Source organism: Dysidea avara, chromosome 4, assembly GCF_963678975.1.
Source record: "Dysidea avara chromosome 4, odDysAvar1.4, whole genome shotgun sequence".
In the NCBI taxonomy this organism is placed as follows: domain Eukaryota; kingdom Metazoa; phylum Porifera; class Demospongiae; order Dictyoceratida; family Dysideidae; genus Dysidea; species Dysidea avara.
In genome coordinates, this window is record NC_089275.1 from 17,098,901 (window position 1) to 17,120,494 (window position 21,594).

Here is a 21,594-nt window from a genome sequence, read left to right on the forward strand (position 1 = left end):
AAAGTACAGCATTCAACTGTTAATGTATCCTACAAACAAGAGGTGTGTATGTGATCTCATTAGTACAAGGACTTTTGGTGTGCAACATCTAATTTTAGCTTAATTTGTGTTCTTTTCTCCAATAAAGAAAGCATGTGTTTTACTTGAATGAATGTGTAATTTTACTGGCAAACAAAGGACTTCATGGCTGTACTGAAAACAATATTTGGCAAATCGTCTACATAACAAACTGGTTAAGGAAAAACCAGGGGTACAAGAAGACTACACAGAATAAGTTCATTAATGTAAATAATTATTGCCTCACTTTATCAGCAGCATTGACATCTGCTTCTGACTTAATCAACATTTCCACTACTTGAGTATGACCATTATATGCAGCAGTACGTAGAGCAGTACGTAAATCCTATGGTGACAAAGTAATCAACAGTGACAGTTATTATTTCATATTGATATAATTTGATGCATCATGGATAACTTGTGTTCATGAGAAAATTCTATGGAAAGACACATAATATAAAGGACTTTATTAACATTACCAAATTTAATAATTCCATAATAACAATATTGTTAAGCACCTAACACAGCTTTGTGGGAAAAACTCTACTGTGGCATATTACCATCCATTCAATACCAAAGTACAGCATTCAATTGTTAATGTATTCTACAAACACGAGGTGTGTATGTGATCTCATTAGTACAAGGACTTTTGGTGTACAGCATCTAATTTTAGCTTAATTTGTGTTCTTTTCTCCAATAAAAAGCATGTGTTTTACTTGAATGAATGTATAATTTTACTGGCAAATAAAGAACTTCATGGGTATACTAAAAAAATATTTGGCAGTTTGTCTACATAACAACCTTGCTAAGGAAAAACTAGGGGAACAAGAAGACTATACACAGAATAAGTTCATTAATGTAAATAATTATCTAATCCAAACCAGCCAAGCTGTAAAAAAAGTGTGCAGCCCTCAACAAAGCTATGGTGAAAAAAGATATGAAATCCAAGGTGGTGGCCAAGAAATGGCTGTGATGGTAGGTTAATGGTAAAAAATTTTATAACGACAATTCAGGTGAATTTTGTGCCAAGACCAAGCAGCACCAAATTCACCTGAATTGTCGTTATTAAAATTTTACCATTAACCTACCATCACAGCCATTTCTTGGCCGCCACCTTGGATTTCACATCTTTTTTCACCATAGCTTTTTTGAGGGCCACACACTTTTTTACAGCTTGGCTGTTTTGGATTAGATTTCACCTCTTTTTGTATTTGTATACCCCAAAACCGGCCTATGGCCAGCTTTGGGGCTTTTTAACCTATCTTTTTCTTTACCACAGGAAGAAGAAAAGATGAAGCAGATGTTAAATACTTTAAATATTTCTGAATTTATCAGTAAATGTACAAATTATATATATATAATACATATGTGACCGGATTTGCGAAAAGGTACCTTTTTCACACATTTGACATACCAGCAAACAAAATGTCATAACTGTTGACTCCTTCCACTAATTGACGTTCTTTTTGTATCAAAATGTAGCCACATAATGTAGGCATACTCATGGAAAATTACAGACACATGCTTACAATGATACAATAGTTCCAAAGTTTGAAAGTTGAAAAAATGGGTCAATTTTTATGTGTGAAAAAGGTACCTTTTTGCAAATACAGTCACATATATTTATTACAGAACTCTCTGCATGGTGGTTTCTTTGTAACGTAACACTCTTCAAGATGACTTCTTCTAGCTGATCTCTCTACAGGGTGAATTGTTTGCAGCAGAATTATCTACAAGGTAACTCTTCTTCTAGCTGATCTCTCTACAGGGTGATTTGTTTGTAGCTGAACTATCTACAAGGTAACTTCTTCTAGCTGATCTCTCTACAGGATGATTTGTTTGTAGCTGAATTCTGTACAGGTGATTTGTTTGCAGCTGAGCTCTTTACAAAATGATTTCTTTGTAGCTGAACTCTCTACAAGGTCACTTCTTCTAGCTGATCTTTCTACAGGGCGATTTGTTTGTAGCTGAATTTTCTACAGGGTGACTTGTTTGCAGCTGAACTCTCTACATGGTGGTTTCTTTGTAGCTAAAATCTCTACAAGGCGAATTCTTCTAGCTGATCTTTCTACACGGTGATTTGTTTGTAGTTGAATTTTCTACAGGGTGATTTGCTTGCAGCTGAATTCCCTACATGGTGGTTTCTTTGCAGCTGAAATCTCTACAAGGTGAATTCTTCTAGCTGATCTTTCTACAGGGTGATTTGTTTGTAGCTGAATTTTCTACAAGGAAACTTCTTTTAACTGATCTCTGTACAGGGTGAATTGTTTGTAGCTGAACTGTCTACAAGGTAACTTCTTCTAGCTGATCTCTCTACAGGGAATTTGTTTGTAGCTGAATTCTGTACAGGTGATTTGTTTGCATCTGAACTCTTTACAGAATGGTTTCTTTGTAGCTGAACTCTCTACAAGGTAACTTCTTCTAGCTGATCTTTCTACTGGGCAATTTGCTTGTAACTGAATTTTCTACAGGATGATTTGTTTGCAGCTGAACTCTCTACGTGGTGGTTTCTTTGTTGCTGAACTCTCTACAAGGTGAATTCTTCTAGCTCATTTCTCTACAGGGTAATTTGTTGAAGTCTGTACAAGGTGCTTTTTTTGTAGGTGATCTCACTGCAGGTTGATTTGTTTATAGCTGAACTCACTAAAAGGTGATTTGCTTGTAGCTGAACCCCTTACATTGTGTATAGTTTCTAGCTACTAGCTGATCTCTCTACAGGGTGATTTGTTTGTAGCCGATCTCTCTACAAGATGATTTGTTTGTAGCTGATCTCTCTGCAGGTTGATTTGTTTGTAGCTGAACTCTCTACAGGGTGATTTGTTTCTAGCTGATCTCTCTACAGTGCGATTTGTTTGTAGCTGAACTCTCTATAAGTTGATTTGTTTGTAACTGGTCTCTCTACACGTTGATTTTTTTGTAGCTGAACTCTCTACAGGATGATTTGTTTGTAGCCGATCTCTCTACAAGGTAATTTGTTTGTAGCTGATCTCTCTATAAGGTGATTTGTTTGTAGCTAATCTCTCTGCAGGTTGATTTGTTTTAGCTGAACTCTCTACAGGGTGATTTGCTTGTAGCTGAACTCCTTACATTGTGACTAGTTTCTAGCTGATGTCTCTACGGGGTGATTGTTTTGTAGCTGAACTATCTACAAGGTGATTTGGTTCTAGCTTATCTCTCTACAGGTTGATTTATTTGTAGCTGATCTCTCTACAGGGTGATTTGTTTCTAGCTGATCGCTCTACAGAGTGATTTGCTTGTAGTTGAACTCCTTTCATTGTGTCTAGTTTCTATCTGATCTCTCTACAGGGTGATTGGTTTGTAGCTGATCTCTCTACAAGTTGATTTGTGTGTAGCTGATTTCTCTGCAGGTTGATGTGTTTGTAGCCGAACTGTCTACAAGGTAACTTCTTCTAGCTGATCTCTCTACAGGGAATTTGTTTGTAGCTGAATTCTGTGCAGGTGATTTGTTTGCATCTGAACTCTTTACAGAATGGTTTCTTTGTAGCTGAACTCTCTACAAGGTGAATTCTTCTAGCTGATCTTTCTACAGGGTGATTTGTTTGTAGCTGAATTTTCTACAAGGAAACTTCTTTTAACTGACCTCTGTACAGGGTGAATTGTTTGTAACTGAACTGTCTACAAGGTAACTTCTTCTAGCTGATCTCTCTACAGGGAATTTATTTGTAGCTGATCTCTCTACAGGGTGATTTGTTTCTAGCTGATCGTTCTACAGAGTGATTTGCTTGTAGTTGAACTCCTTACATTGTGTCTAGTTTCTAGCTGATGTCTCTACAGGGTGATATTTTTTGTAGCTGAACTCTCTATAAGGTGATTTATTTGTAGCTGATTTCTCTACAGGTTGATTTGTGTGTAGCTGAACTCTCTACAGGTTGATTTGTATGTAGACGATCTCTCTACAGGGTAATTTGTTTGTAGCTGAACTGTCTATAAGATGATTTGTTTGTAGCTGATCTCTCCACTGTGAAAAAGGTGGGATATAAGAAGGTATTTCCAGTGGCTTATTGAATACAAATAAGCCTTAATATAAATCCTGAATTATACTCATCTTATACTTTAGTATAAGAGTACTATACTATTGTATATATGGTTTCAGTTTATTTACTACATTACCTGAAATAGCTTATATCTAATATAATGCCCACACTATACCATCACATAATTATATGGTTTCAGTATGTTTAACACATTAACCAATGCCTTATGTGAGATTGTTAGTATAATACAGGTTATACCAAGCTTTTTTGTATTCAATAAGCCACTGAAAATACCATCTTATACCCCTCTTCTTTCACAGTGCTCTGCAGGTTGATTTGTTTTAGCTGAACTCTCTACAGGGTGATTTGCTTGTAGCTGAACTCCTTACATTGTGTCTAGTTTCTAGCTGATCTCTCTACAGGGTGTTTGTTTGTAGCTGATCTCTCTACAAGGTGATTTGTTTCTAGCTTATCTCTCTACAGGGTGATTTGTTTGTAGCTGATCTCTCTACAAGGTAATTTGTTTGTAGCTGAACTGTCTATAAGGTGATTTGTTTGTAGCTGATCTCTCTGCAGGTTGATTTGTTTTAGCCGAACTCTCTACAGGGTGATTTACTTGTAGCTGAACTCCTTACATTGTGTCTAGTTTCTAGTTGATCTCTCTACAGGGTGATTTGTTTGTAGCCGATCTCTCTACAAGGTAATTTGTTTGTAGCTGAACTGTCTATAAGGTGATTTGATTGTAGCTGATCTCTCTACAAGTTGATTTTTGTGTAACTGATCGCTCTACAAGCTGATTTGTTTGTAGCTGATCTCTCTGCAGGTTGATTTGTTTCTAGCTGATCTCTCTACAGGGTGATTTGTTTGTAGCCGATCTCTCTACAAGGTAATTTGTTTGTAGCTGAACTGTCTATAAGGTGATTTGTTTGTAGCTGATCTCTCTGCAGGTTGATTTGTTTTAGCTGAACTCTCTACAGGGTGATTTACTTGTAGCTGAACTCCTTACATTGTGTCTAGTTTCTAGTTGATCTCTCTACAGGGAGATTTGATTGTAGCTGATCTCTCTACAAGTTGATTTTTGTGTAGCTGATCTCTCTGCAGGTTGATTTGTTTGTAGCCGATCTCTCTACAGGGTAATTTGTTTGTATCTGAACTCTCTATAAGGTGATTTGTTTGTAGCTGATCTCTCTGCAGGTTGATTTGTTTTAGCTGAACTCTCTACAGGGTGATTTATTTGTAGCTTAACTCCTTACAGTGTGTCTAGTTTCTAGCTGATGTCTCTACAGGGTGATTTTTTTAGCTGAACTCTCTTCAGGGTGATTTCTTTCTAGCTTATCTCTCTACAGGTTGATTTGTTTGTAACTGATCTCTCTGCAGGTTGATTTGTTTGTAGCTGATCTCTCTACAAGATGATTTGTTTGTTGCTGACCACTCTAAAGGTTGATTTGTTTGTAGCTGAACTCTCTGCAAAGTGCTACAGTGCACCAAGCCATTAACCTCCAAAACGAACCAATTTTTGGTAAAATCCATAGCTCGGTAACTAGTACTGCCATTTACCTGAAATTTTAAACAGAAATTGATTTACTCATACTCTTTACAAAAATTGAATTTTATGGTTATACAAATACATCCTCTAAAGTAGTGAACTCCATCGTTGTTAGAAATAAATTTACATTAAAATGCATCAAGTCGGTCAATTTATAGGGTACCTCATGCATACTTCATATTTTGGTTTTACTTCAGGTAAAGAATAAAGTTACATAGCCATTTGTACAAATGTACATTTTCATGCCCGTTAAAGCCATATTTGTGTTATTTAAAAAAATGCATCAACACCTACATACACCATGATATCTCAACTAAACTTATTACATAAGTTACTGATGTTAAGCTTGAAAGAATTACATAGAGTTATTTAGTTCAAGTGTAGCATAATGTAATGGCAGGCCCATTTGGCTGCATCAGTCATTAACGCCAACCCTTCTATGAAATTTGTATTTTTGTATTTCTTGATCAGTTTTTCTAGCTCAGGCCCTGCAGTTAATCCCTCCAGATAGCCAAACATATAATTCCTGTCTTTATGAAAGAAGTTAATGATATTTTCATTTGTTACTGAGTCTAAGGCCAGTGGATTATTATTTTGAAGGCGAGGAAGAGTACAGTTTGTATGCGCTTTAGTATATAACTTAGCTTGTCCCCAACTTCTCTCTATGGGATTTAATTCACAGTGAAACTTTGACAACATTATGCAGGTATGTCCAAGATTATTCAAGAAGTGCTCTAATTTGGTCTTTTCTTCTTTAAAATCAATTGGTTAAAACATAGTGACGTATATGCAAGTGTCAGATTAAGGTGATTCTTTTAAAAAAAGATTCGCCTGGCTCTACTGAACACATTTTTCAATTGTTGCTATGTTATAAAGTGATGTGCTATTAACTTATGATCGCTTAAAAATTTGGAAGTTTATGGCTTGGCGCACTGTATGTTTGTAGCTGATCTCGATACAGGGTAATTTGTTTGTAGCTGAACTCTCTCCACAGTGACTTGTGTGTAGCTGAATTCTCTAGAGAGTGACTTAATTGTAGGTGAACTCTCTACAGGGTGCATGACATGTTTATAGCTGAACTCTCTTCAGTGTGACTTGTACTGTTCTGAATCTCTACAGTGATATATTTGTAGCTTAACTCTCCACAGGGTGACTTTCTTCTTGCTGAACTGTCTATAAGATTAACTGTTTGCAGCTGAACTCCCTACAGAATAATTTGCAATTTAATAGAATTCTATAATGAAGTAAATATTTTGCTGAATGCTCTATTAGGGTGACTGTTCTATTAGAGTATTTCAATCTTGCATTTGCCACACGGAGTTGGCTTTCGAATCATAACTCAGTGGTTTGTAATCCGATTCTTCTATGCTACTGCAAGAACTTTCTATGAAGATTATTCCAGCTATGCACCGATTTTCAGCTCATTGCTCTAATCGGTTTGCCTAGTAGGCGTAAAAACTAATACTTTTTTATTCATAAAAATTGATCGCGTAGTTGTGACACAGGTTGGGTTTTGTGTCATATCTCTGTGGTCTTTATCTCGGTTCCTTTCAAACCACCAAAAGGCACTCCTATGATAGTTACTCCATCTACATAGCAATTTTCAACTCATTCTATGAAGCGGTTTACCCTGTAGGCGTGACAACAAATCGATCTTGTATTACGCGAATAATCAGTCATAACCCCTGCACCATTCATCGGATTTGCACTAAATTTGATACTAGAATTCAACTTTGGATTCCCTTTCTGTGTGCCAAATTTCAAGGCAATCAGAGTACGCGTTTGCATTTTATAGCAGTTTTTGCAAGTGTGCAAAAACACGAAGAAAAAAAATGAAGAAAAAAATTGAAACTTTGGCAGCTCGTATCTCGGAAATGGCTGGAGCAACGTCCATCAAATTTGGAATGTAGACTCCCCTGGCTGGCAGACAACTCTGTAGCAAATGTGGTTCTAATCGGATAAGGGAGCACCGAGATACAAAGGTGTGAAAATGACGTTTTCTTTCTTCCTTTAAATATACTCACAGTGTGGTGCGCCAGCTTCTTGGGCCACACGACACACTACTGTGTGTCTTGATATTGGTATAATGTACATGTATATATATATATATATCTAATCAAAAACAGCCAAGCTGTAAAAAAGGAGTGCGGCCCTTGAAAAGGCTATGGTGAAAACAGATGTAAAATCCAAGGTGGCGGCCAAGAAATAGCTGTGATGGTAGGTTAATGGTAAAAATTTTAATAACGACAATCCAGGTGAATTTTGGTGCCGCTTGGTCTAGGCACAAAATTCACCTGAATTGTCATTATTAAAATTTTTACCATTAACCTATCATCACAGCCATTTCTTGGCTGCCACCTTGGATTTCACATCTTTTTTCACCATAGCCTTTTCAAGGGCTGCACTTCTTTTCTTACAGCTTGATTAGATTTCACTTCTTTGTGTATTTGTATACTCCAAAGCTGGCCTGTGGCCAGCTTTGGGGCTTTTTAACCTATATTTTTTTCTTTACCACAGGAAAAAGAAAAATATGAAGCAGATTTTATAAATATTTTAGCTCATACTGATTTTATCAGTAAATGTACAAATTATATGTACAGTGTATATATATGTATTTTATAATACATATATTTATTACATGTCAATTAATACCCACAGGATAATTTGCAGCTGATCTCTCTACTGCAGGGCCGTAGCCAAACTTTTATCTGGGTAGGTTCTTTTAGAAGAAAAAGTGGACCTTTTTTGAGGCTTTTTTTATATGGATTACATTATGGTGTGTGAAGCACACCCAGCATGTGAAGCATACAGAAACTAGGGGGGTCTGGGGGGCATGCCCCCCAGGAAATTTCTTGAAAATATACACTAAAAGGTTGAATTTAGTGGCATTTCAGTCAATAAAAATAACAATTTTAGGTAGGCTCAAGACCAGCTATTTGGATGACATCTGGGAAATATATCTACTACTACTACTGTAATTATACCATCTGTGATTATACCATCTGTATCTATAATATATTGGAATGTCACAGTGAATAAGAATGGGAAAGACTGAGCGCTCTGTTGGATCATGCATTGAAGCATGGATGCTATTTATGGGCTCTGCATGGGAGGGACATGCCCACCAAACTTTTTGTATTATGAAAGTTCTAGTTTAGACAACAAACATGGTTTTGTAAATAAATTAGGTAATTACATACAGATTTTAGAAGAAAACGTAATTGTGACTGTTCTAATAGAGTGATTGTTTTATTAGAGTAATTGTTCTATTAGGGTGGTTGACTGCTCTATTAGAGTATCTCGATCTTGCATTGCATTACAAGCACTGAAAGAGCCAGCCACTCGGAGCACTTAATTTAGCTTCTTATTAGTGGTGTTTATTAAACTGGAGCTAATGGACTTTTGCTACTGAAAATTTGGACTTGTATACTAAAATTGTGGACCTTTTTACTGAAATTGTGGACCTTTTTCCCAAGAGGGCGATTCTTCCGAACCCCCCGAACCCCCCCTGGCTACGGGCCTGCTACTGGGTGACTTGAAATGTAGCTGAACTCCCTACAGGGTGATTTGCTTGTACATATAGATGAACTCTTCACAGGATTCTCTCTACAGGGTGACTTGACTCTAGCTGAACTCTCTGCAGGGTTATTTGTTTGTAGTTGAACTCACTACAGGGTGATTTGTTTGCAGCTGAACTCTCTACAAGGTAACTTCTTCTAGCTAATCTGTCTACAGGGTACTTGTTTCTAGCTGGTCTCTCTACAGGGCAATTTGTTTGTAGCTGATGAATTCTCTACAGGGTGATTTGTTTGCAGCTGAACTCTCTTCATGGTGGTTTCTATGTAGCTGAACTCTCTAAAAGGTAACTTCTTCTAGCTGAACTCTCTACAGGGTGATCTTTTCATAGCTGAACTCTCTACAGGATGATTTGTTTGCAGCTGAACTCTCTACATGATGATTTCTTTAGAGCTGAACTCTACAGGGTGAATTGCTTGTAGCTGAACTCTCTATAGGGTGATCTATTCATAGCTGATCTGTCTACAGAGTGATGTGTTTGTAGCTGAACTTTCTACAAGGTACAGTATCTTCTTCTAGCTGATCTCTCTACAGCGTGATTTGTTTGTATCTGAACTCTTTACAAGGTAATCCTTCTAGCTGATCTCTCTACAGGATGACTTGTTTCTAGCTGAACTCTCTAAAGGGTGATTTATTTGCAGCTGAACTCTCTTCAAGGTAACTTATTCTAGCTTATCTCTGTACAGGGTGACTTGTTTCTAACTGAACTCTCTACAGGGTGATCTGTTCGTAGCTGAACTCTCTACATGATGGTTTCTTTGTAGCTGTACTCTCTACAAGGTGACTTCTTCTAGCTGAACTATCTCTTTCCAGAGTTGAACTCCCTACAAGGTAACTTCTTCTAGCTGATCTCTCTACAGGGTGAATTGTTTGTAGCTGAACTCTCTACAGGATGATTTGTTTGTAGCTGATCTCTATACTGGATGGTTTCTTTGTAATTGAACTCTCTACAGAATGATTTTTTCTAGCTGAACTGGGCCTGCAAAAATAGGGCATGTGGGCACATGATTTTCGCCTACTTTTTCAAACTTTCATCACTCATAACTTGTTATACCATTATGCTATGGCTATGCAATTTTTTGCACTTAGTAAGAATTTAATTGGCTTTATGATTCAAGTTACAGAATGCACATAATCTGTTCCAATACTGAGATATGACCTTTCATGTGACAGGGTGTAGTTTGTGCCCAAATGCCCTGTTTTTGCAAGCCCGGTCACATATATACTGCATTCACGGTTGGCCACTTTCATTTTCAGCATCCTTGTATGCTTCTCTTTAGTCTACTTAAAAAATCTACTTCACCAAAGTCCTCTGGGTATAAATTGTTGGTAGTCAGCAACTCTCATACACTTGTGCACTACAGTGAGACTGCCCTTAGATCTGTTACCACCCTCATTCGAGAATCTTTTCCACATCATATAATGCCATGGATGTGGCATTCTTTCTACTGTTTAAACTTATCACTGCACGGGATCCAGGAGATATTTGAACAACAGATATCACATGTAAGCATACAATGAATGGCTTGACAGTTGTTGTGGACTGGTGATGCGTGTCGCGTACGAAGAAGAACGGATGAATTGCAACCGCTGATCATTTCTCTCAAGTGATTTTATGATTTGAAAGACATATTTATACAACGAATATTGTGACGTAATTTCCTTTATTATGTAATAATATAATATGATGTAATAATAATAAAGATAAAATCATTCAGTTCATGACACTCCCAGGGGAGACACAAAAGAAGACTCCAGTAATTTTATCATCATCACGTAATAGTCTAGATATTCTGTTTCTTGCTTCAACAGCTGCAGCTCTCTTTATTGGCGTTGATGAATCTTCTACGTTACTGTCAGATAATTCTTCCTTGTCTTCCTTGTTAGGGGTGATTGATTTAATTTCAAGGGGATATAAATAATTAATTGATCTTTCTACAATGTTTTTGTTGGGTAACTTAATTTGCTGCTCAAATTTGAGAGTCCCTGCCTCGAATCAACTCAGTTACTTTGGCCAACTTCCACATCCTGCGTGGAAGGTCATCGTCTCTTAGAATTACAATCTCTCCAATTTCTGGTGTTCTACGTACCTGACTTTTTGGACCTCTATGTTCAAGTGGAAGTGTTTCTCTTAAGGTAAGCAAGTAACCTTTCCTCCATTCTCTCCAAAACAATTGTAATTGCTTCTGGCTTCTTCTCCAATACTGTAGCAAACTTTGTGCAGAATCCAATGTTGGAATATATTCAGTATCATCATATTTGTCTCCAGTAGCAAAGGGTATAGCATTATTGAAACTTCCTATCAAGAAATGTGATGGTGTGAGAACAAAATTAGATTTAAATTCTTCATATATGTATGTCAAAGGACGTGTGTTTATGATGGCTTCAACTTCAGTAAGCAATGTCATTAGTTTATCCCAATACAACACTTGTCGATTTATCCCCTTTCTCAAAGCTTTCTTGACGACACCAACTAAACATTCATAGAAGCCACCTTGCCATGGTGACAGTGCGGTGGTAAATTTCCACTGAATTCCCTCATAAGAAAAGAAACTTAATAATGCTTCATCTCTATAAACTTTCATCCATTGCTGGTCCAGAGCAGTCTTCACTAGACGAAATTGAGGGGCATTATCAGAGATAATACAAGTGGGTTTACCCCTGCTGGCTATAAATCTTCTTAAACAGTCAAGGAAGAGTTGAGCGGATAATCCTTTAACCAATTCCAAATGGATTGCCCGAACAGTCATACATGTGAACAAACAAATCCACATTTTCTGTGTGACGTTCCCTTCTTTCACATGTAAAGGCCCAAGGTAATCTAGTCCAACATACTTAAATGGCTCTGAAACCGAGACCCTCTCCTTTGGCCAAGGAGGCATAGGTGGCAAGCAAAATGGCAGACCACTGTGACGTTTACATACCACACACTGATACAGAATATGCCTAACCTCTGACCTCCCTTGAAGGATCCAATACTCTTGTCTTAACTGATTTAAAGTGTGTGCAATCCCAGCATGAATCAAACGTCCATGAACGTCTAATACTAGTAGCCGAGTGAAATAATTATCACGAGGTAACAACTTGGGATGCTTTGTTTCTTCCTCAATATCAGCATTATTATATCTGCCACCACAACGTAATATCTCAAATTCATCTAACTGAAGTCCAAGCTGTTTTTGTAAACAGTGACATTTCTTGTTCTTGGCAGCAATGAAAACATCTTTAAACCTGCAGTGCTGAATAAAATAAACGTACAACAGTGATGTCATCCTAATATCAAGCCTTGTGATTGGGCCGTTATCAGATAACACTCTGAAAAGAGTAACCAATAAATTGAATTTTTGACACTTCTTTCTAGTCTCTTGTAATTTCTTCCAAACTTTGATTTTAATAAATCTCAGCACATAAACCGATATTCTTAACAATTTTCTTAAAGAAGAACAATTCAGTATGTTTGAGCCAAACAAAAACACTTTGTCAGTTCTATTAACTCCAGCCACACCAATAACTTCAACACCAGGTTTGGATTTTCTTGCTTCTTCCAAGCTTTCTGATGTAATTTCAGGTACGTTCCAAGCCGGCCATGATAATTGATTGTCTCCCAACCAAGAAGGACCATGCCACCATAATGGACATTTGTCAATCTCACCAACTGATAATCCACGGGTTGCCAAATCAGCTGGATTATCATTTGAAGCAATAAAACGAAATTTGAATTCTCTGTTTAGTTTGATTTCCTTCAGTCGGAACACTGACAATGGTTTTGGTGTTTTTAACCAATGTAGCACACACTGGGAGTCAGTCCAAATTATCCTCTCAGATATAGTCATTCTTAGTTCAGCAGCAACAAAATTTGCAGCTCTAGTACCAATCAAAACAGCTAATAACTCAAGACGAGGTATAGTAAATTTCTTTAACTTCTTAGACTTTCCTGTTGGAACAAGTCGTACCTTTGAGAATATAAGGTTTGTTTGAATATTACTATCATCTATAATTCTCAAATAAACTGTTGTAGCATAGCAAACCATAGACGCATCACAAAATACCAATAACTGACAAACTCCTCCATTCTGATTACCCACAAACCAGAGAATGCTTAAACAAGGGATAGAGGTAAGCACACTAAGAACTCGATTCCAATCCCTAACAAGATTATCAGGTAAGGGATCATCCCATGATATGTCTAACTCCCACAACGTTTGCAAGAATACTCTACCATAGTATGTAACGGGGGTGATAAGTCCAAGTGGGTCAAAGATCCTTGTAAGAGTATGTAAGACATCTCTTTTTGTCACAAAATTACTAGATGGCACCTTACCCACTCCTGACATATGTAGTACATCACTTGTCTTATTCCACTTTAATAACGGACTTCTGTGGATAAATCCGGTGATCCGACCAAGGACATTGGCTGACAACAACAAGCATGATCCATCCTTAGCTTTCATCTTGAAATTCACAACATGAGTATCAATCTCTCTCATCTTCTCAGCACCAAATGTGGAAACTGAAAGGTGTTCTCTCTGACAGAACTGTAATTTTAATTGTTGTGCCAACTTGGTTGTCATAAAAGTTCTTTGACTGGCACTGTCTAGAAGTACACAGGCATTAATTAAAGTCTGACCATCAGAACTAAAAATGGGAACAACCGCAGATTGCAAGAGAACTCTTTCACCCGACGCCAATAAACTCTCCGTGGCATAAGTTAAATGATCATCTTTCAGTTGTACCTCCTCAGACAATCTACTATCAGGTGGTAAAGAGGTGACGCAGTTAGAGTCAGTACTACAAAAGGCCTCAGCATTATCATTATTAGAAATCTTCTCTGGAAATTTGGCAGGACACAAACATCTGTTATGGTAACCTTGTTTCCCACAGTGATCACAACAACGTTTCTTTAGACTAGGGCAAATTTTTAAATAATGACCAGTTTTTAAACAAACAAAACAACGCCCTTGTTCAGTCAATCTTTTCTTTCTATCTGTTAAGCTTACATGCTCATTACATTGATCATTGTAATGGCCGCCAGAACAAAAGATACATGGCCTCATAACCCTTCTTCCACTGACACTACTAAAAATCCCCGCAGAGTTAACTTGAGGTTGGCGACCCTTTCCATTATAAACAGGTGGTAATTGACCCAGAAAACAACCTGTGTTATGTGTTTGACTTGTAAACTGACCTTGACCCTTTCCATTATAAACAGGTGGCAATTTACCAGAGTAACGATAAACATTCTCCTGAATTCTGATATATTGTAAAATAGCTGTCCTTAGGTCTTCCATATTCCACCCTTTGGTGGGTTGTTTGGATTCTTCTAATTTAACAATAACCTCAGATGGAAATTTAGAAAGAACCAATTGTATTAATATTCTCTGGTTGTTAATAGCTTCTCCTTGGGCTTCTAATTGTCTTAAAACCTTTTCTATAGATTGATAAGTTTGGCGAACTTCTGTAAATTTGTTACACGACTTTGGGAGGCTCTGCAATTTTGCATATAATGACTCTATTATTACTTCCTCCCGACCAAATCGTTCTTTCAAAAAAGCCACTGCATCATCATAATTATCATCACATATTGAAATGCCTGAAATGGCTGCTGCTGCAGCACCCTTTAACACACTCTTCAAATAATTAAACTTACAAGCCTTTGAAATATTTTGCTCATCTACACACATTTTGAACATATCCCAGAACTCAGTCCATTGTTGTACATTTCCTTCAAAATTCGGCAGCTGTATTTTGGGTAAATTGACCTTAACAACACTGGTCAAATTTTGACTGCGACTTGAGAGATTAGAGTGGGTATTCACCAAGGACGAATCGAAAGCAGGTTGGTGAAGCATTTCCTTTTGTTCGTGGAGTTCCTTTTGTTCATACCTTCGCTTTACGCATTTAAGTCTCCCTTTTAAACGAGCTATAAACTCACCCGCTGCTATCAGAGCCTCTACATATCCCTCTGAACCTTCTGCGGCTCGTGCGTGCTCTTCTTCTTCGGTGACCTTTCGTTCACCTTTCACTTCTTTCAGCAGCGTTGCCCACTCTCGGTTGCATTTCTCTAAAATTAGAACATTGTTACTTATACGTTCAACATACTCTTCTACTGTTGCTTCTTCATCTTCTATCGCTTCTTCGTTTATTGGCGACCCCATAAACTTCTCGACATCCTTGAAGTAGTCGAATAGCCTCTTCTTTGTCGGTGCAAGTAGTTCCCTTATCGGTCCAGACATCCCTCAATAGCTGGACGAGGACAACCCTGCTCACTGCGCCACGCGTCGCGTACAAAGAAGAACGAACAAATTGCAACCGCTGATCATTTCTCTCAAGTAATTTTATGATTTGAAAAGACATATTTATACAACGAATATTGTGACGTAGTTTCCTTTATTATGTAATAATATAATATGATGTAATAATAATAAAGATAAAATCATTCAGTTCATGACAATGCCACACCCCAGATAGTGATTTTGCATGATGGTTGTATGGCTTCTTGTGTGGAGGTATGTATTTCTCTGTGTGTGTGTGTGTGTGTGTGTGTGTGAGTGAGTGTGTGTGTGTGTATGTATATAACTTTGGCTACTTGTCCCAAAAAGTGGGGGAGCCAAAACATGCTTTTGAAAATAATGTAGGGGCCTGGCCCCCCCTGGCCCCACCGGTTCCTACACCCTTGTATTGAAGTACTACTTAACTAAATTCATTTAATGTATATATTACATCATTATACTATTACTCACATTATCCGAACTATTCACATCAGCACCTCTTAATAATAATAATTCTATTACTTTAGTGTGACCATTTTTTGCTGCTTCATGTACGAGCTGAACTATCTCTTTCCGTAGTTGAACTCCCTACAAGGTAACTTCTTCTAACTGATCTCTCTACAGGGTGAATTGTTTGTAGCTAATCTCTATACAGGTTACTTGTTTCTAACTGATCTCTTGAATTCAGTTCAGGGTGACTGCTCTATTAGGATGACTGCTCTATTAGAGTGTCTCGATCTCGCACTTGCTACACCAAGTTGGATTTCGTGTTATAACTCCATGGCTTTACGTCTGATTCTTCTACACCATTGAAGAGCATTTCTAAGATGATTACTCCATCTGTACAGCGAATTTCAAAGCATTACCCCAAGCGGTTTATCTGGTAAGCGTGGAAAATAGTCGTTTTTTATTACCTAATCTCGATTGCGTAATTGTTACACACTGTTGGCTTTTTCGTTCTATCTTCCTGGTTTTAACTCGATTTCTTTCAAACCACAAAAGGTTTGAGGTTCAATAGTTAACCTATTCACCCAGAAATTTTCAGTTTCTTCCCATACGCGGTTTACCCTGTAGGCGTGACAACATATTGGTGTTATTTTTCGTGAATAATCGCTCATAACTCTTTACCTGTTTATGGTATCTAATCCAAAACAGCCAAGCTGTTAAAAAACAGTGCGGCCCTCAAAAACGTTATGGTGAAAAAAGATGTGAAATCCAAGGTGACAGCCAAGAAATGGCTGTGATGGTAGGGTAATGGTAAAAATTTTAATAACGACAATTCAGGTGAATTTTTGTGCCGCTTGGTCTTGGCAAAAAAATCACCTAAATTGCCGTTATTAAAATTTTTACCATTAACCTACCATCACAGCCATTTCTTGGCCGCCACCTTGGATTTCACATCTTTTTTCACCATAGCCTTTTTGAGGGCTGCACTATTTTTTTACAGCTTGGCTGTTTTGGATTAGATTTCATTTCTTTTTGCATTTGTATACCACAAAGCCGGTCTATGGCCGGCTTTGAGACTTTTTTAACCTGTCTTTTTTTTTCTTTACCACAGGAAGAAGAAAAGATGAAGCAGATGTACAATATTTCTGATTTTATCAGTAAATGTACAAATTATATATATAATACATATAATTATTACAGAACTCTCCATGGTGGTTTCTTTGTAACTGAACACTCTACAAGGTGACTTCTTCTTGCTGCCCTCTCTACAGGTTGAATTATTAGTGGCTGAACAATTTACAAGGTAACTTCTTCCAGCTGATCTCTCTACAGGGTGATTTGTTTGTAGCTGAACTATCTACAAGGTAACTTCTTCCAGCTGATCTCTCTACAGGGTGATTTGTTTGTAGCTGAATTCTGTGCAGGTGATTTGTTTGCAGCTGAGCTCTTTACAGAATGGTTTCTTTGTAGCTGAACTCTCATACAAGGTAACTTCTTCTAACTGATCTTTCTGCAGGGCAATTTGTTTGTGGCTGAATTTTCTACAGGGTGATTTCTTTGAAGCTGAACTCTCTACATGGTGGTTTCTTTGTAACTGAACCCTCTACAAGGTAATTTCTTATAGCTGATCTCTCTACAGGGTGATTTGTTTGTAGCTGAACTCTCTACAGGTGATTTCTTTGCAGCTGAACTCTCTACATGATGGTTTCTTTGTAGCTGAACTCTCCACAAGGTAACTTCTTCTAGCTGATCTCTCTACAGGTAGATTTATTTGTAGCTTAACTCTCTACAGGTGATTTCTTTGCAGCTGAACTCTCTACATGATGGTTCTTTGTGGCTGAACTCTCTACAAGGTAACTTCTTCTAGCTGATCTTTCTACAGGGAGATTTGTTTGTAGCTGAACTCTCTACAGGTGATTTGTTTGCAGCTGAACTCTCTACATGATGGTTCTTTGTAGCTGAACTCTCTAAACAGATTTGTTTGCAGCTGAATTCTCTACATGATGGTTTCTTTGTAACTGAACTCTCTACAAGGTGACTTCTTCTAGCCGATCTTTCTAGAGGGTGATTCGTTTGTAGCTGAATTCTCTACAAGGAAACTTCTTCTAGCTGATCTCTCTGCAGGGAGATTTGTTTGTAGCTAAACTCTCTACAGGTGATTTGTTTGCAGCTGAACTCTCTACATGATGGTTTCTTTGTAACTGAACTTTCTACAAGGTGACTTCTTCTAGCTGATCTTTCTACAGGGATATTTGTTTGTAGCTGAACTCTCTACAGGTGATTTGTTTTCAGCTGAACTCTCTACATGATGGTTTCTTTGTAGCAGAACTCTCTACAAGGTAACTGATGTCTCTACAAGGTCACTAGTTTGTAGCTGAACTCTCTATATGGTGGTTTCTTTGTAACTGAACTCTCTACAAGGTGACTTCTTCTAGCTGATCTTTCTACAGGGTGATTTGTTTGTAGCTGAAATCTCTACAAGGAAACTTCTTCTAGCTGATCTCTCTACAGGGAGATTGTTTGTAACTGAACTCTCTACAGGTGATTTGTTTGCAGCTGAACTCTCTACATGGTGGTTTCTTTGTAGCTGAACTCTCTACAAGGTAATTTCTTTTAGCTGATGTCTCTACAAGGTCACTAGTTTGTAGCTGAATTCTCTACAAGGTAACTTCTTCTAGCTGATCTCTCTACAGGGAGATTTGTTTGTAGCTGAACTCTCTACAGGTGATTTGTTTGCAGCTGAACTCTCTACATGATGGTTTCTTTGTAGCAGAACTCTCTACAATGTAACTGATGTCTCTACAAGGTCAATAGTTTGTAGTTTAACTCTCTATATGGTGGTTTCCTTGTAACTAAACTCTCTACAAGGTGACTTCTTCTAGCTGATCTTTCTAGAGGATGATTTGTTTGTAGCTGAACTCTCTACAAGGAAACTTCTTCTAGCTGATCTCTCTACAGGGAGATTTGTTTGTAGCTAAAATCTCTACAGGTGATTTGTTTGCAGCTGAACTCTATACATGGTAGTTTCTTTGTAGCTGAACTCTCTACAAGGTAATTTCTTTTAGCTGATGTCTCTATAAGGTCACTAGTTTGCAGCTGAATTCTCTACATGATGGTTTCTTTGTAACTGAACTCTATACAGGGTGACTCCTTCTAGCTGATTATTCTACAGGGTGATTTGTTTGTAGCTGAACTCTCTACAAGGAAACTTCTTCTAGCTGATCTCTCTGCAGGGAGATTTGTTTGTAGCTGAACTCTCTACAGGTGATTTGTTTGCAGCTTAACTCTCTACATGATGGTTTCTTTGTAGCTGAACTCTCTACAAGGTAATTTCTTCTAGTTGATCTTTCTACAGGGTGATTTGTTTGTAGCTGAACTCTCTACAGGAAACTTCTGCTAGCTGATCTCTCTACAGGGAGATTTGCTTGTAGCTGAACTCTCTACATGTGATTTGTTTGCAGCTGAACTCTCTACATGATAGTTTCTCTGTAGCTGAACTCTCTATAAGGTAACTTCTTTTAGCTGATGTCTCTACAAGGTCACTAGTTTGTAGCTGAACTCTCTACATGATGGTTTCTTTGTAACTGAACTCTCTGCAAGGTGACTCCTTCTAGCTGATCTCTCTACAGGCTGATTTGTTTGTAGCTGAACTCTCTACAAGGAAATTTCTTCTGGCTGATCTCTCTACAGGGAGATTTGTTTGTAGCTGAACTCCCTACAGGTGATTTGTTTGCAGCTAAACTTTCTACATGATGGTTTCTTTGCAGCTGAACTCTCTACAAGGTAACTTCTCCTATTGATCTCTCTACAGGGCGATTTGTTTGTAGTTGAACTCTCCACATGGTAGTTCTTTGTAGCTGAACTCTACAAGGTGATTTCTTCTAGCTGAACTATCCCTTTCCATAGTTGCATGAACTCCCTATAAGGTAAATTTTTCTAGCTGATCTCTCTACAGGGTGAATTGTTTATAGCTGATCTCTCTACAGGGTGACTTGTTTCTAGCTGATCTCTATACAGGTTATTTGTTTCTAGCTGATCTCTTGAATTCTCTGCAGGGTGACTGCTCTATTAGGATGACTGCTCTATTAGAGTATCTCGATCTCGCACTTGCTGCACCAAGTTGGATTTCGTGTTATAACTCCGTGGCTTTACGTCTTATTCTTCTACACCATTGAAGAGCCTTTCTAAGATGATTACTCCTTCTATACAGCGATTTTCAAAGCATTCCCCTTAGCGTTTATCTGGTAGGCGTGGCAAGTAGTCGTTTTTTATTAGCTAATCTCGATTGCGTAATTGTTACACACTGTTGGTTTTTTCGTTGTATCTTCCTGTTTTTTAGCTCGATTTCTTTCCAACCACAAAAGGTTTGAGGTTCAGTAGTTAACCTATTCACCCACCGATTTTTAGCTTCTTCCCATACGCGGTTTACCCTGTAGCGTGACAACATATTGATGTTATTTTTCGTGAATAATCGATCATAACTCTTTTCCTGTTTATCGTATCCTAGCCAAAGTTGGTACAGAGATGCGCCGTTATACCTCCCTTCTGTGTGCCAAATTTCAAGGCAATCGGATATAGCGTTCGCGTTTTATAGCAGTTTTTGTAAGTGTGCGAAAAGAGGAAGAAAAATAAGAAAAAAAACGAAGAAACTGAGCCAATTTTTGAAGTCGCATATCTCGGGAACGCTTGAAGCGATTTCGCTCTAATTTGGAATGTGGAGTGCTGAAGGTGGAGGGAGTGTCCACAGCAAAAATCGTCTTGTTCCATCAAGGCAGCACAGAGCTACGGAGGTGTGAAAATTGCGTTTTCTTTCTGTCAATATACTCACGGGTGTTGCGCACTGGCTTCTTGGGCTGCACGACACACTACCGTGTGTCTTGATTGCCTCACTTTATCAGCAGCATTGACATCTGCTTCTGACTTAATCAACATCTCCACTAATTGAGTATGACAACTATATGCAGCAGTACGTAAAGCAGTACGTCCATCCTATAGTGACAAAGTAATGAACAGTGACAGTTATTATTTCATATTGATATAATTTGAAGCATCATGGATAACCTATGTACATGAGAAGATTCCATGGAAAGACACATAATATAAAGGACTTTATTAACATTACCAAATTTAATAATTCCATAACAATATGTGACTGGATTTCACATAAAAAGGCTTCCACACACACAAAATCAAACTTACGTTTTTACCATAAATGGATTGCTAGTCTAATACACTATCATATTCCACACTGTACTTCCTTAAGCACTGGAAAGTCTGGTTTCTGTAGCAGCTTTTTTCCGACCCTGTCAAAGCCACGAGTGGGAGATTGGCACCATTAAATGGCCATGGTTTTGTGATAATGGCGTGTAGTGAGCTGGGACTTGACAGAGAGCTCGCCAACAGTGTTCTCAATCAATTTGGAGTGATTTTAGGGCCATGTAGGGCCATGGAGAGCCCAAACTTGGCCTCTGGATTCCAATCGTCTTCTTACTTCATTTTATACCCCTATATTAAGCCCACCCTCCCACCCTATTACTGCCACCTGTGATATTATAACCAGCTCGAAAAAAGCTGTCCAAAACAGGGCAAATTTTGGGTATCAGAAATGTATACACCTACCCAGTGATAGCTAGTAAATAGATGAATAATTGGTGCAAATTTTGTTTGCACAGCTGTAGGCACTGGGAAGTTTTTACACAATGAT

At 37.9% G+C, this 21,594-nt stretch overlaps 1 protein-coding gene across 1 annotated transcript in view; it reads right to left on the reverse strand.

Moving 5' to 3' along the window:
- LOC136253605 (ankyrin-1-like) overlaps positions 1–21,594 on the reverse strand; it is a 312,474-nt gene that overhangs the window by 216,152 nt on the left and 74,728 nt on the right. The gene's annotated exons all lie outside the window — the stretch shown is intronic.